This window comes from Eurosta solidaginis, chromosome 4, assembly GCF_040869045.1.
Source record: "Eurosta solidaginis isolate ZX-2024a chromosome 4, ASM4086904v1, whole genome shotgun sequence".
Classification (NCBI taxonomy): domain Eukaryota; kingdom Metazoa; phylum Arthropoda; class Insecta; order Diptera; family Tephritidae; genus Eurosta; species Eurosta solidaginis.
In genome coordinates this window covers 230,770,443-230,785,133 of record NC_090322.1, presented here as the reverse complement: position 1 = coordinate 230,785,133, position 14,691 = coordinate 230,770,443, and the positions used below count along the sequence as shown (strand labels likewise).

At 30.7% G+C, this 14,691-nt stretch overlaps 1 protein-coding gene across 2 annotated transcripts in view; it reads left to right on the top strand.

Annotated features, from left to right (window-relative positions):
* LOC137251064 (GTPase-activating Rap/Ran-GAP domain-like protein 3) overlaps positions 1-14,691 on the top strand; it is a 346,592-nt gene that overhangs the window by 93,866 nt on the left and 238,035 nt on the right. Inside the window, exon 1 of one of the 2 annotated variants that reach the window (XM_067785004.1) lies at positions 12,676-13,488. The exons of the other annotated variant lie outside the window; for it this stretch is intronic. The gene's annotated coding sequence lies outside the window, so the exon portion shown is untranslated. Of the gene's footprint in view, positions 1-12,675; positions 13,489-14,691 lie in introns of those variants that run through there. 2 annotated transcript variants of the gene reach the window in all.

The following is a 14,691-nucleotide window of genomic DNA, read 5'->3' as shown; positions in this document are numbered from 1 at the left end:
GGTCATTCTACACATATATTTGGTCATTATACATTATATACATTTATGGTCAGGAATTCGAAAATCTGTGTGCCCTTTGAAAAAAACGAAAATCGATTTTTTCTGGCGCACCCTAATATATATACATTTAAATGTGTGAATAGAAGCGCTATTTGTTATTTTTTCCTGCTTGTATTACTGCCCTATCGCATTTGAAGCCCGATTTTTGCGCCATCGTAGGGCTGCAGTTTATAAGTGACATAATTTTCTTAAAATTTATGACTGCTGTGACAACCAACATAAACTTATTTCCCCGCTGGGAGCATAAAAGTTGTATAAACTTTTATGGTTATATAACGTACAAAGTGATATAAAATAAATTGCTTTAGTTAATAGTCTTTTAAATTTGGTATAGGAGCTATGTTACGTATACGCAGTGTACAACCCAGTAGAATTACAGATATCTTTACGAAATTTGGTATACTGGCTTTCTGGACCCAAAATAGATAGGTATTGAAAATTACGAATCAAACTAGTCCCTCGCCCACTTTTTCGATATCGAAAAATTCGGGAAAATATAAAAAAATCCTTTAATTCATTATTCAAGATCGATAAAATGATGAAACTTAATACGTTGGTTGACACCATGATTCAAGATAGAAATTTGGTAAAATGTTGGCAATTGAGCGTGACACCGCCCACATTTGAAGGAAGAAAATTTTAAATTCTTGTTAGCTACAAGTTAAAATTCGTAATAGATATCATGTTGAAACCAGGTGAGGATATTTTTCTTGCTTTTGTTCATACAATAAGTGAAAATAATAAATATGGGCTTGACGACCACGCCCACTCAAAAAAAAGTATATGAAAATATCGTAAAAAGAAAATTAAAATTGACAAATAACTCTCAATGAGCGATAAAGTGATAAAACTAACTGTATGGGCGTAATAGACGAAAACCCCCCAATACGTATACCGACCATGTCCGTATGTCTGTTTTAACGTAAAAAAGTCTTTAAATTTTGAAACATCTTGATGAAATTTGGTGAGCTGGTATATTTTATTAAAAGACTTTGCCGGAATCAACCAGATTTAACCACAGATTTTTAAGACAGAATTTTCCCTGATTTTAATTACGAGGGACCTGAAATGTTACCAGGATCGGTCAAATATATAATAATGTCCCATGCAGATGATGGTATATTAATTTTTAATGTATCATCAGCGCAGCTCTATTCGTGAAAGGTATAAGGTCTCGGCATACCCCAGGCCATTCCCATACTTACTGGTTTTTTTTTTAACCAATTAGGTCTAATAAATGTTGTTAAATTTAATACGCATTTAAGTTTCCAATATAGATAAAAAAATCCACTTTTAGTTTGTAACAACTCATCATAAACATACACTATGTATGCTCATCAATCTGAAAGGCAAAAAAACGTGTTTATGGAATCAACTTTAATACTCATTAATAAAATCGTAGTTTGTAGAAAATGCTGTAATTCTATTAACTCTTCACGTGTACACATATGAATTTCCATCAGACAGAAAAGCAAACAAGTTACGAGTGCAAAACATATACAGAGATACATATGTACAATGTACATGCTACAAACATAATATCACAAATTGTTTAAAGGCGCAAACAATTTATTTACATTCACACAACTCATATTTAGCTTATGTTTGTTTGTTACACTATCATTTTAATTAAAAGGGGCACCAACGTCATTCATGTTTGGCAAAGTGAAAACTTTATAGGTATTTATTTCACCGTAAAAATTTACGCAACACAAGAAATGAAATCACACAAAGCCTAGCACCAAAAGCTGCTTTTGTTCACGCATTTTTTCTTTCATAACATTCAATATAGGCTGTATGGAGAATATGAGTTAAAGACAACAAAAACAAGAACAAAGAATGTTTTAACCACCGACCTCAACAACAGTGACAATGGGGCCAAAGCTAACCCCGCCTAGACTCCTACACCCAAGAAAAAAGTTTACTAAAACTATTAATCACTGCAAGCACATACATACATGTATGCATTTATTTATGATTTCAAGTTCATGTACGAGGCCAAGCGATGCGGTCGGCGTAAGCAACAGATGCGGTCGGCATAAGCAACAGATGCAAATGCGTTCGCATATACATATGGCCTCAATCAGTAGGTGGCGGTCTTGCACTGACATTACCATTGCTCCCACTAACAGGGGCTCGTTTGAATGTCCTTGATCTATATCCAACAACGTCAATATATTAGAATTGGTCACAAAATCTTAAAATAATAAAATTTAATATAATAAATTTAAATAAAATCAAATACAATAAAAATAAATATATAAAGTAAAACAAAATAAAATAAAATAAAATAAAATAAAATAAAATGCAATAAAATACAATAAAATAAAGTAAAATAAAATAAAATAAAATACAATAATATAAAATAAAATAATAAAATTTTAAATAAAATAAAATACAATAAAATAAAAATTAAATAAAATAAAATAAAATAAAATAAATTAAAATAAAATACAATAAAATAAAATAAAATAAAACAAAATAAAATAAAATAAGATAAAATAAAATATAATTGAATTAAAAAAAGTAAAACAAAATAAAATAAAATAAAATAAAACAAAATAAAATAAAATAAATTAAAATACAATAAAATAAAGTAAAATAAAATAATTTAAATAAAATAAAATAAAATTAAATACAATAAAATAAAATAAAATAATACAATTTCAAATAAAATAAAATACAATAAAATAAAATAATACAATCTCAAATAAAATAAAATAAACAAAATTAAGATTAGCTAAAATAAAACAAAATAAACAAAAATACAATAAAATAAAATTTAATTAAATAAACGAAACTAAGTTTAAATAATACTAAATAAATTGAAACAAAATAAAATAAAATAAAATAAAATAAAACAAAATAAAATCAAATAAGATAAAATAAAATAAAATAAAATAAAATAAAATAAAATATAATTGAGTTAAATAAAGTAAAACAAAACAAAATAAAATAAAATAAAATAAAACAAAATAAAATAAAATAAAATAAAATAAAATAAAATAAAATACAATAAAATAAAGTAAAATAAAATAAAATAAAATAAAATAAAATAATTTAAATAAAATAAAATAAAATAAAATACAATTTCAAATAAAATAAAATACAATAAAATAAAAATAAAATAAAATAAAATAAAATAAAATAAAATAAAATAAATTAAAATAAAATACAATAAAATAAAATAAAACAAAATAAAATAAAATAAAATAAGATAAAATAAAATATAATTGAATTAAATAAAGTAAAACAAAATTAAATAAAATAAAATAAAACAAAAGAAAATAAAATAAAATAAAATACAATAAAATAAAGTAAAATAAAATAAAATAAAATACAATAAAATAAAATAAAATAATACAATTTCAAATAAAATAAAATAAACAAAATTAAGATTAGCTAAATAAAACAAAATAAACAAAAATACAATAAAATAAAATTAAATTAAATAAACGAAACTAAACTTAAATAATAATAAATAAAATGAAACAGAATTAAAAAAAGAAATAAAATAAACGAAACTAAGCTTAACTTAAATAAAGTATATAAAAAACTTAAATAAAAAAAATAAAATAAAATAATATGAACTAGAATAACTGCAGATTGAGGTCGAAATATCGACCGAAATTAAAAATAAATGAATATAAAACAAACCGAAAAGAAAAGTTTATTCATTAACCGCAGCCTTCAGCTCAACAGCTCTTGTTAATAAAATAAAATAAAATAAAATGAAATAAAATGAAGTAAAATAAAATAAAACAAAATAAAATAAAATAAAATAATATAAAATAAAATAAAATAAAATAAAACAAAGTAAAATAAAATAAAATAAAACAAAATAAAATAAAATAAAGTAAAATAAAATGAAGTAAAATAAATAAAACAAGTAAAACAAAATATGTATATCGAAATAAAACAAAATAAAATATAATAAAATAAAAAAATGACGCAAAGTAAGCCCAAATTAAATAAAATACACCAAAAAAAATAAAATAGAATAAAATTCAATGGAAGTCAAAATAAAGTCTAAAAAATTGTACCATCCAAACGAACTAAGAGTGCAAAAATTTATATAATAAAATAAAATAAAGTAAAATATAATAAAATTAAATTAAATTAAACAAGTAAAACAAAATATGTATATCGAAATAAAATAAAACAAAATAAAATAAAATGATTGAAATCAAATTAAAATAAAATGAAACAAAAAAGACAAAATAAAATAAGGTACACCAAAATAGAATAAAGTGCAATAAAAGTCAAAATAAATTCTAAAAAATTTTACCATTCACACGGACTAATAGTGCAAAAATATTTATATAGTCAAACATAACTGCTCTTATTTCTGTTGCCTCTTCTCTTCTGTGACTATTTTCTCATTTAAACCGAACACTATTTTCTGCTATCTTCACACTCATTTCGAATTATGTTGTTGTTTGCAGCTAATGTTCAACAGTTTGATTGTCAGAGCTTTTTCGAAATTATTTTCATTCGTGTTGCTCATACGCCAAAGTACGCGCCACAATACACCACGCAAATCACGCATAAACAAAAAAGCATGAAACTGTCGAATGTTGTTTTGCTCTTATTTTTACATACATACACACGTTTTATTTAACATTTGCATGCATTTATGATTGTTGGTTTGATTTATGGAAAAAAAAACTATTACATGGAAAAGTTTAAACTTTTAATCAGAATCAATAATGTTGATCGAAAAAAAATATAATTTTGTGAAACGTACCGTACGTGTATGTGCTTACAAGGGCTGAGGTTATTAACTTACTGTTTCATATACCTGGAATTTTTGTTGACTCAGTGGATTAATCTGGACCAAAATAAGACATCCAATTTTCAGATTAAATCATCACCGCTCAGATAATTGAGCAATTCACAAGAGTATTGTATTCATGAAAAATTTGAAGATTTGAGTTGTTTCTATTGTTTCCAATATACAATTTGAGAAAAGCATAACACATATGACAATAGGAGGCCTTTAAAATCGCTTAAACTGTATTGAATTGTAAAATTAATTTTTCGGTTTTAAAAATCTTGTCTGCATAGTGAAATCAAAAAATGTTGGTACGTTTTGTGTCCCTTAAACCGCTTTTCTACATATTATTTACACCTGCAGTTTTTGTACCACAACTAGCTCTGTCTTCTTATATTTTTTTATTCATTGGGAATGTGGAAAAATTTTCCTTCTTCTAACTCGATCAAACAGCAAGCTCATGCTTGAGAATATAGCACTAAAAAATGTTTTCCTAAAAATGAGGAATTTAGTCTGTTAAATAAGGTAAAGGGGTTTATGATATGTCTCCATAGAAGTCTTTCCCTAAATCTGGACAAATACTTTTCTAAAAAATTCAACAATCTTTTTCCTGATTTGTAGGAAATTGTAAACGAAATAAAATATTATATTGGGTAAATGTCACGGTTGTGGATTTCTGGTGAAGGTATCCTAATGCAGAGTCCGGTGCTCTTATTCACTGAGCTAACTTATTTAATTAGTCAAGAATGCTTGTGGAAAAATTAAAGAACACTTTTCTTTCAAATTAGTCTGAGTTCTGTTGTTGTTGTTGTTGTAGCAACAAGGACTCTTTCCGAAGGCTTTGGAGAGTGCTATCGATGTTGGTCGTCCTTTGCTGTATATAGACTCGGTTAGTTACGGTAACAAGCCCCATTAAGATATAATAAGCCCGATCATCTTGCGACGACATAATATCACCACATTGAACCTTCTTAGCCATCGTACCCCACTCCCTAGATCCATGAGGGACTCGGAGATGCCAGAGCCTCGCTGCTAAAGAAACAGGAGTCATAAGAGCTAGGTAAGAATGACATCTTGATTCACACCCCGTTTTGCCTGCAAATCTTGTGTAAAAATTGCTTTATTTTTCCTTTACTTAAATTTTTTTTTATGTTTTTTGGTTTTTAATTCAAACATTTATTTCTGGTGTGACATCTATTAAATATGTATGTAGTGCCCTCTTTAGAAATAATGTTGTAGAAGAATAATGTAATGTAGAAGCTCCCTTGCAACGCCCTATGCTTTAAAAGGCCGTAATTTGGGCAGAAGGACAGTGTAAAGTTGCCCTTCCTGATAAAAAAATTGATGTACAGTCATGACTCTGAACTGTTTTTGTTGTTAATTGTTAATAAACCATGAGCACTTGGGAATGTCAAACAAAGTAATTGACAATAAACAAAAATCCAGCATTATCAGTGATTTGCACCAGATGGCGCAACACTGAATAAATATAGTTGGTAAAAAGGAATAGAAGTAGCAAATTTGCCTGTCAAACAAACCACCACTGAAGATCTAAATGGTTAGCGCAGCGTGCCTAAAGCGTACTGATGATGAAGGCTTAGCACCCTTCGAAATGGATCTAACTGCACAGCTATGGCAGGTTGTCTGAAAAATTTTCTACTTACTATTCCAAAAACAAAATACAATTTTTCAAATTTAGAAAAATTAAAAAATAACAATAGTTATTAGAAACTTATTGTTCTGGCCTTGAGCTTGAATCGAACCTTGAATAATTTCTTGAATAGAATATCCAAGATCCATGGTATTTCAATAGTTTAAGGACGTGGCTTATAGAGAGAAGGTATTAAGACCAATTATAAAGGTATTTTGTCTAGACAGCTCACGTATAACCTGTGGTTAAGTTAGGATCTGTACGCAGCACGAGGAGGACGTTTTGTTTCTTATATGCCTTGGCGTGTTGTGTTTTAGCGACTGACTGCAATATTAGGCTAGGTGAAAGCTTACTATCTAGAGAGAGGTTTCGAGTAGCGAAATTTTCTGCAAAGCGCTAGCACGGCCAAATGTGATGGCTCTACAGGATGGAACTGCATTCAGTCTAACGGCGTTACAACTTGCATAAAGTTAACCATTTTATCATCTCTAGAGCGTTTTTAGGTGCGTAGGAAAGTTCAAATGCTTACGCAGTCCGGCAAATCCTTTGAATGAAGGTCACTAAACTATCAAGCCGTTGAACACAATATGTTTTACGATCCAGGTGTAAAACCAGTGAATTATGTGTGGTTATAAGCTGCACATTTATTTGAAATATTGTTTGCATTTGTTGATTTTGTTAGTTTTATTTCGAAAAATAACAATTAACAACAAGGTCGGGTATATGTAATTCAAAAATGACAATTAAAATTGCCTATGTTGAAAAAGAAGTAAACAGATATTCATGGTTCCAATATGCTAATGTGGCCAAATTTAAAACGGAGCTTAAAGGAGCTTATTACGTATCATGCGACTAGATCTTTTTTCTCGTGCGCATCAAATTTCCTATCATATAACAGCATTCATTAATTTCAGTGAGTGAGAGTAAATCTGAATGCGTTTAAGAAATTTTCGGTATAGGTTAAGTTAGGTTGAGGTGGCTGCCCGAGGGTACAATTAGGCCAGTAATATTAGGCCTGTTGCGATACCACTAAAATACAGGGTTACCTTTCCTCTTCGAACCATTTTGAGGACCTCATAAAAGCTACCACGTCCTTAACGTCATGCTCCACAACCTGGATCAGATTATCTAAAAATGGAACACCCAGAAAGCGCTGCCGTGCTTCGATTAGTGCCGGGCAGTTGCAGATGAGGTAAACCACCGTTTCCTCCTCCTCATCCTCTTTATAACTCATACAGTATCGACGATAACGCGCTCCCAACCTTTATGCATGCCTACCTATAAGACAATGACCAGTTAGTGCCCTCACAAGTGTGGAAATTGTATCCCTACTTAGGTTGCACACGTGACGGTATCATTTAAGATCCCATTAAGCCAGGTTTCCTTCGATGTTCGACACCCCGGTGTTTGTAGCTATCTTTCGACGGCTTGACGGTGGATGTGTCCTTTTATCATTAGCTTTCATGTGGGTAGGGGCATACCTAAACGTTTTTGGCCAGGAAGAATCTGTCTGGTTGTACCCTGCCTAGCGAGTTCATTTGCAATGCAGTTTCCCTCGATGTCTCTACCTTCAGAGACCCATGTGAGGTATACAAGGTTCTGTTGGGTCATCTCTTGAAGAGATCGGCGACAGTTTAGTGCTACTTCAGAGTTGAACGAGTAGCAGCCAAGAGATTTTATGGCAGCTTGTTGCTGAAAATAAAGATTTCGTTGCCGACAGTGTGTGTGCCTATCCTAGCTGCGGCTTCCATAATGGCTGAAACTTCTGCCTGGAATACACTGCATTGGTCGGTTAGTCCGAAGGAGAGCTGGAGGTCAAGATCCCTTGACTATACTCCACCTCCAAATCTATTCGGTTAGCTTGGAGCCGTCCGTATATATGGAAATGCTGCTGGCAATAGCAAAGCACCTATCCGACTCCGTCCAGTCTACTCTACTGGAAATGGTTATCTTAAAGTTGGTTTTTGCAACTATCTTGGTCGCACAGCGATCCGTGCTAGAAGAAAGAAAACTGTATTTGGTTAGTATACTTGAGTGTCCGGTAGTCTTGTTGCTCCAACACGACAACTCGGTGTAATGAAGTGTTGACTGTGAATCGGAGAGACTGCGACGCAAAGTGTCATAGCGTCATACATAATGTGGGACCGCGAGTACTCTCAATTTAAAATTTTATAAAAAAATAGAAGTTCTTACTCATTCGATTGAAGTTTGTCCTAACAAAAACAAAAAAAGAAATTGAGCTAAGCAAATGTTTTCCGCATTTTAGGTATGCTTTTTTCTGAGTGTAATCCACACAAATAATCAGCATTTACAAACTCTCAAAAAATGTAGCATTTCTCATCCTTAATATGTATATGTTCACAAAAAGTGGTCAAAAGAAGATACTTAAACTAAAATTTGGATTCAAATTTGTAGAAATTAAATCAGTAGAACTGCAACACATTTTTTCTAGAATGTTGCTGATTATTATTTGATGACTTGCATTTTATTAACCCACGGGGGCTTTCACTCAAAATTTGCAAATCATTTGAAATGCATCGCATGTAAAAAACTTTCCGCCCAGTCATGCGGAGCATAATTAGGAAAAACAATTTTATTTTTAATGTTGGTAAACATAAATTAGTTTTGCTAGTCCCAAATCCCTGAAAACCAAAACATACAAAAGCAATGCGTCACAAAAAATTGTTACCGAAAAAATTTGTTAACCTAAAACAAATAACGAGCAAACATTAAGAAAAGCAAAAAGTTTTATTGGCCTATAATAAGCTGAGCTGAAAAAAAATTGTTTGGCAAATATTGTGCTATTATGCTATAATTAATTCATACAAAGGACAACTTTTCTCAGATTTCGTTGGCAGTTATTTGATGCAATCAAGCAGAACTCGGCAAAATGTATTAAGATACGAAAGCGGTAGGCGATTTAAATCAATTTTCCTAAGTTTTTTTTCTTATTACCAACGCAAACACAGATTAATTAATGCAAATGGGGGCTAAAACCATTTTGCAAAGCTCGGTATTCAATCATGATACTTTTCAATAAGAGATTTTAGGTTATTTTTAGCAAGCAATTGTCTGTCTTTAATTTGCCTTATTTTCATGCTCAGCGCGTACTTGTTAGGGATGCGAGATAGATACAGACTTCCCTAAATCAAAATTATCAACGAAAAAAAAATGTTGACGGGCCATGTCCGTCCGCCTCTCCGACAACTAACACGATATTTTTAGGATATTTACAAAAATTGATACACTGGCTTATCTGAACCCAAAATGGAGTGATTGGTTTTGAGAATGGCCGGATTCTAAGTTAATGACGCCCTCTTTTTCGAAATCAAAATAACTAAATACTTAAACAAGTAAGGAAGGCTAAGTTCGGGTGTAACCGAATATTACATACTCAGCTGCCAAATTACAGCTTGCAAAACTTTCAAATTACCTTCTTTTAAAAGTGGGCGGTGCCACTCCCATTGTCCAAAATTTTACTAATTTTATATTCTGCGTAATAGGTCAACCACCTACCAAGTTTCATCTCTTTATCCGTCTTTGGTAATGAATTTTCGAAATTTTCGATATCGAAAATGTGGGCGTGGTTGCCACACCCATTTTCAAAAATTTTAGTGTTTTCCGACTTAGTGTTATAATTCAATTTATAAAGTAAAATTCTATTTATACAAAGCTGTTTTTCGCTAAGATATAGCTTATTATTTTCGTCTAAGACCCTTTTAAAAATGTTTTATATAAAAGTGGGTGTGGCCTTTCACCGATCTCGTCCATTTTTTGCAGAAATATTTCTTGCTGTTGGGAAAATTTGTGCACCAAATTTTATGAAGATCCGTTAATCTTTATTCCAGTTATGGCTCCCGAAACATAGAAAATTGCTTAGTCATAAAAGGGGCGGTGCCACGCCCGTTTTTTTAAATTTGAAGTTTTTCCTATTTATTGTTATAAATCAAGTTGGGAAATAAAATAGCATTGATATAAAGCTCTTTTTTGAAAGGATATAGCATATTTCATTCGTCCACGATCTTTTTAAAAATATTTTATATAAAAGTGGGCGTGATCCCTAACCGATTTCGTTAATTTTTCTTCAATGCATTCATTATAGTAAACGCAACCCCTCTGCCCAATTCTGTTACGATAGGTGTAACGGTTTTTGATTTATATTTAATAATATATGTAAAATTGATTTTATCACAAGTGGGCGGTGCCACGCCCATTTTAAAAAAGTTTTCATATTTGTATCAAGAGTCTCAACATTAGCCCTCATGCCTAATTTCAACATTCTAGGTGTATTATTTTCTAAATATTCAGGTTTTTTTTTGTTTTCCAAAATATTATATATATAAAAAGTGGGCGTGGTTATCATCCGATTTCGCTCATTTTCAATACCAATATATTCTGGGTCCAGATAAGCTCGTGTTCCAAATTTGGTGAAGATATCTCAATATTTACTCAAGTTGTCGTGTTAACGGTCAGACGGACGGACAGACATGCCTCAATCAAATTTGTTTTCGATACTGATGATATCTATCTCGATTCCTTTATACCTGTACAACCAACCGTTATCCAATCAATATTAGTGGAGGTTATCCTTCCCAATATATATTGCCAAAATAGACAAGATCGGTTGGTGCTCAGGCTCACTTAAAAAAAAAATGTTTCAGTCTAATTTTAACAAATGTTCTTTAAAAAACATAGTTGACGCAATTGAACTCCTCGAAGAAAAGAAATTTTTTGCATACTACTCGTATATGCTTTAGGCCAAATTTTACGAAATGGCTCTACACAGCGTTCATAAAACCCATCGCAGCGTACGGGATATTAGTGTAGTGGCCAGCACCGGACAAGCAATATAACGTGAAGAATTTAAAAAGAAATAGTGGATAGCATTTGCGGTGGTTACAGGAGTACTTAGGTCGTGTCCAACGGAGCCGCTAAATGTTGCTTTTAACCAGCTGCCATTGGATCTCCATATACGCCTGACAGTTACTAGCTAAAGGCAGTCTAAAAGCTGAATGAAACGCTGTATGGCACGGTATTCTAAGCATGCTCTTTAACAAGGATCCAACAAGAGGTTACATTACACCCATATTGAACTTTAGCAAGAATTTCAAGGTGAAGTTTTCTCCAAAAAACGAATTGGTCAGCCGACAAAATTTACAAAGAGATCGAAACCTCAGTCTACGTTGACGGGTCCAAAATGGACTGCGGTGTTTATTTCCAAACTCAACTAGTGTAGTGCCAAAGTAAAATGCATTAAAATAAATTGTAGATGGCAACCCTCTTTAGAAATGTGCAAGATGCAACCATACATCAGATGCACTTGGCATCACTAAAATTGTTAGAGTCGAGCAATTTGGAGAGTTTCTGATTGGTTGAAACTGCCGTTGTTCGACGCCATGATTTTATTTTGGATGCCATCATTAATTTCGTTGCTAAGCAACGAAGAGAAAAACTGCCGAGCTACAGGTTGGCGTTAGCGGCAGTTTTAAGTTTCAAGTGAACCGGCAGCTGCATAAGTACGACAATTTATACGTAGATACATTATACGGTGTTAAAAAGACTAAGTATTAGAAAAGCTGTGTAAGGTACTAGAAAGGAAGTGTTAAATATCATTGTAAAGAAAGAACTAAGTGTACAATTTTAAATAAAGTTTAAACGGAGAAATATAAAGAAAATAAAAACAGTTTTTATTAATTTGGAAGAAGAAGAAATTTGAAGGTGAGAGTGTGCGCCTGGCCAGCCAAGTGTGCGCGCCAGACATTTTATAAGATCCATAAAATGGATCCTCCACATGGCGACCGTGGGCCGAAGCCCTGTAAAGGCGACGAGTGGCCGAAAGGAGGCAAGCCTCCCAACAGGCGTGGGTGCTTAAATTAAAGAAAGCAAAAAAAAATTTAAAAAATAATGAAAAAATGAAAAATTTACAAAAAAAAATACACACACACACAAAGTTATAAAATCAAAAATTTACCAAAAAAAGTTTAAAACCAAAAAAATTTTTACAAAAAAAAGTATAAAACACTAAAAAACTATTAAAAAAAAATTTTAAAATTTGAAAATTACAAAAAAAATACAAAATATACAAAAACCCTACAAAAAAAAAAAATAAAAAAAAAAACATCAAAAATCTACAAAAAAAAAAAACTATAAAAATTTAAAAACAATTTACAAAAAAAATACAAAACATTTAAAAATTCTTACAAACAAAATAATAAAAACCATTACAAAAAAATTTTAAAAAAATTTGGAAAAAGATACAAAAAAAAATACAAAACTTACAAAAACACTACAAAAAAAAAAAAAACAAAAAACATTATATTTAAAATCTACAAAAAAAATTTAAAAAACATTGAAAATCTACGAAAAACAAATACAGAAATTAAAAAAAAAAAAAAAAAAAAAAAAACATTTACAAAATTTTTTTAAAAGAAGATACAAAAAGTCAAAATTTAAAACCATTACATAAATCTGTAAAACTAAGGAAAATCTACGAAAAATTTAAAATCAACAAAAAAAATATTAACATATTTAAAAATTCTTTTTGAAATTAACAAAAATGGTACATGGCAGTGGCGGTGGCTTATGGCAGTGGCTAGTGGAAAAATTTAGGTGAAAGACATTTAAAGAAAATATAAATACATATAACACAAAAACTTAATAAAAACGGAAATAATAAGAAAATTTCGGCATTATAATAAAACAAAAACTAAACCGCAGCAGAAGTAATAAAAGAAATTAGAAAGAAACTGGAAATGAAATTTTGAACTATGATATCAAAACCGAACTGTACCCAAAAAAAAAAACAAGTGGAAAAACGGCACTAGCCACGTCAGTTTAATAACGGCACTAGCCACACTACATTAATAACGGCACACCACTGTAACATCAGGAAATAGCGGCATCCACAGCAACAAAAGACGCCATCCAGCGGCAGCAGAACAATACGCGCAGCGGCAGACCAGCACCAGCAAAACAGCAAGCGGTAGGAGGTACAACAGCAGTGGTATGCCAAACATTTTTTCTTCATTACATACGTACATTTGATACTTTAAAAAAAAAAGAAAAGAAAGCATTTTGAAATTATATAAATTTTTCCAACTTTCAAAAAAAAAATTTTTTTTTCTACCATACTAATCACAAAATTTGTTTCATTACATTCAAAGTCAACTGTGGGACAGGGTCGGACAAAAACGGAAAACTTTATAGCTTTATTTGGTCTTTTCAAAATTTGCAATAATTAAAAATTAACCACAAAAATTATTGGTTTTAGTCCCACTCTGCCCTACAGTGGGCTTCATCAACACAAAAATACAAAAAATTTTTCTTTTCGTAAGCGGTGCGTCCGCGTAAAAATATGACATAAATTTTTTTTCAAACCTCGGTGCGTCCGAGGACATTTTTAATACAATTTTGGAAAGATGCGGTGCGCCCGTATCTATAAAAATAAAAACAAGACAATTTTGATAAAAGCGGTGCGTCCGTTTAAAGCCTGTACAAAAATATTTGCCATTCTTTAATCTTTGCATTTAAATTCAAATAAAATTATAACTTTGCCATACATTTCTGAATCAAAATTTTTTTTTCACATTCTGCACAATTAAAAATTCGTACATTTCAATAAATATATTCGTAAACAATCAACATCTTTTAAATTGCATGTGAATCCCAATTCCCATTCCCGTTTTACATGAAAAATTTTCAGTTAATTCCAATCATTGGATTTGGATTTGCGGACAACAAAAGCGTAAAGTATTTCTTTAATCTTTCTTTTCATTAACTAATCACTAACTTTAGTATTTCAATAAAATTCACTAACTAAAGTTTTTTGCTATAGGTATTCGCTAACCAATTGTATAATTATAACTAAAATCTAAAAGCTTTCAAAACTACATACTTTCACAAATTTCTTTTAAAATATTTTCATAAATTCCCTTTAAGAATACTTTCATAATTTTCTTTTGAGCTCAACTCAACCCGTTCCAATTTAATTTCTTTAAATTCAATTTCTATTCAATCTTCCTAAACAAATTCCACATATCTTGCAACAAAAATTTTAATATTTTGTCTATTCGTTTCAACGCGTATGGACCTAAGGAGCGGGAAGGTTGTTTCTAAAGATTCCCATCCGAGTTCAAGTCCCAAAAATTCAGAGCAAAATTTAGATTCCGAAAACTCAGAGCAAGATATAGATTCCAATAATTCAGAT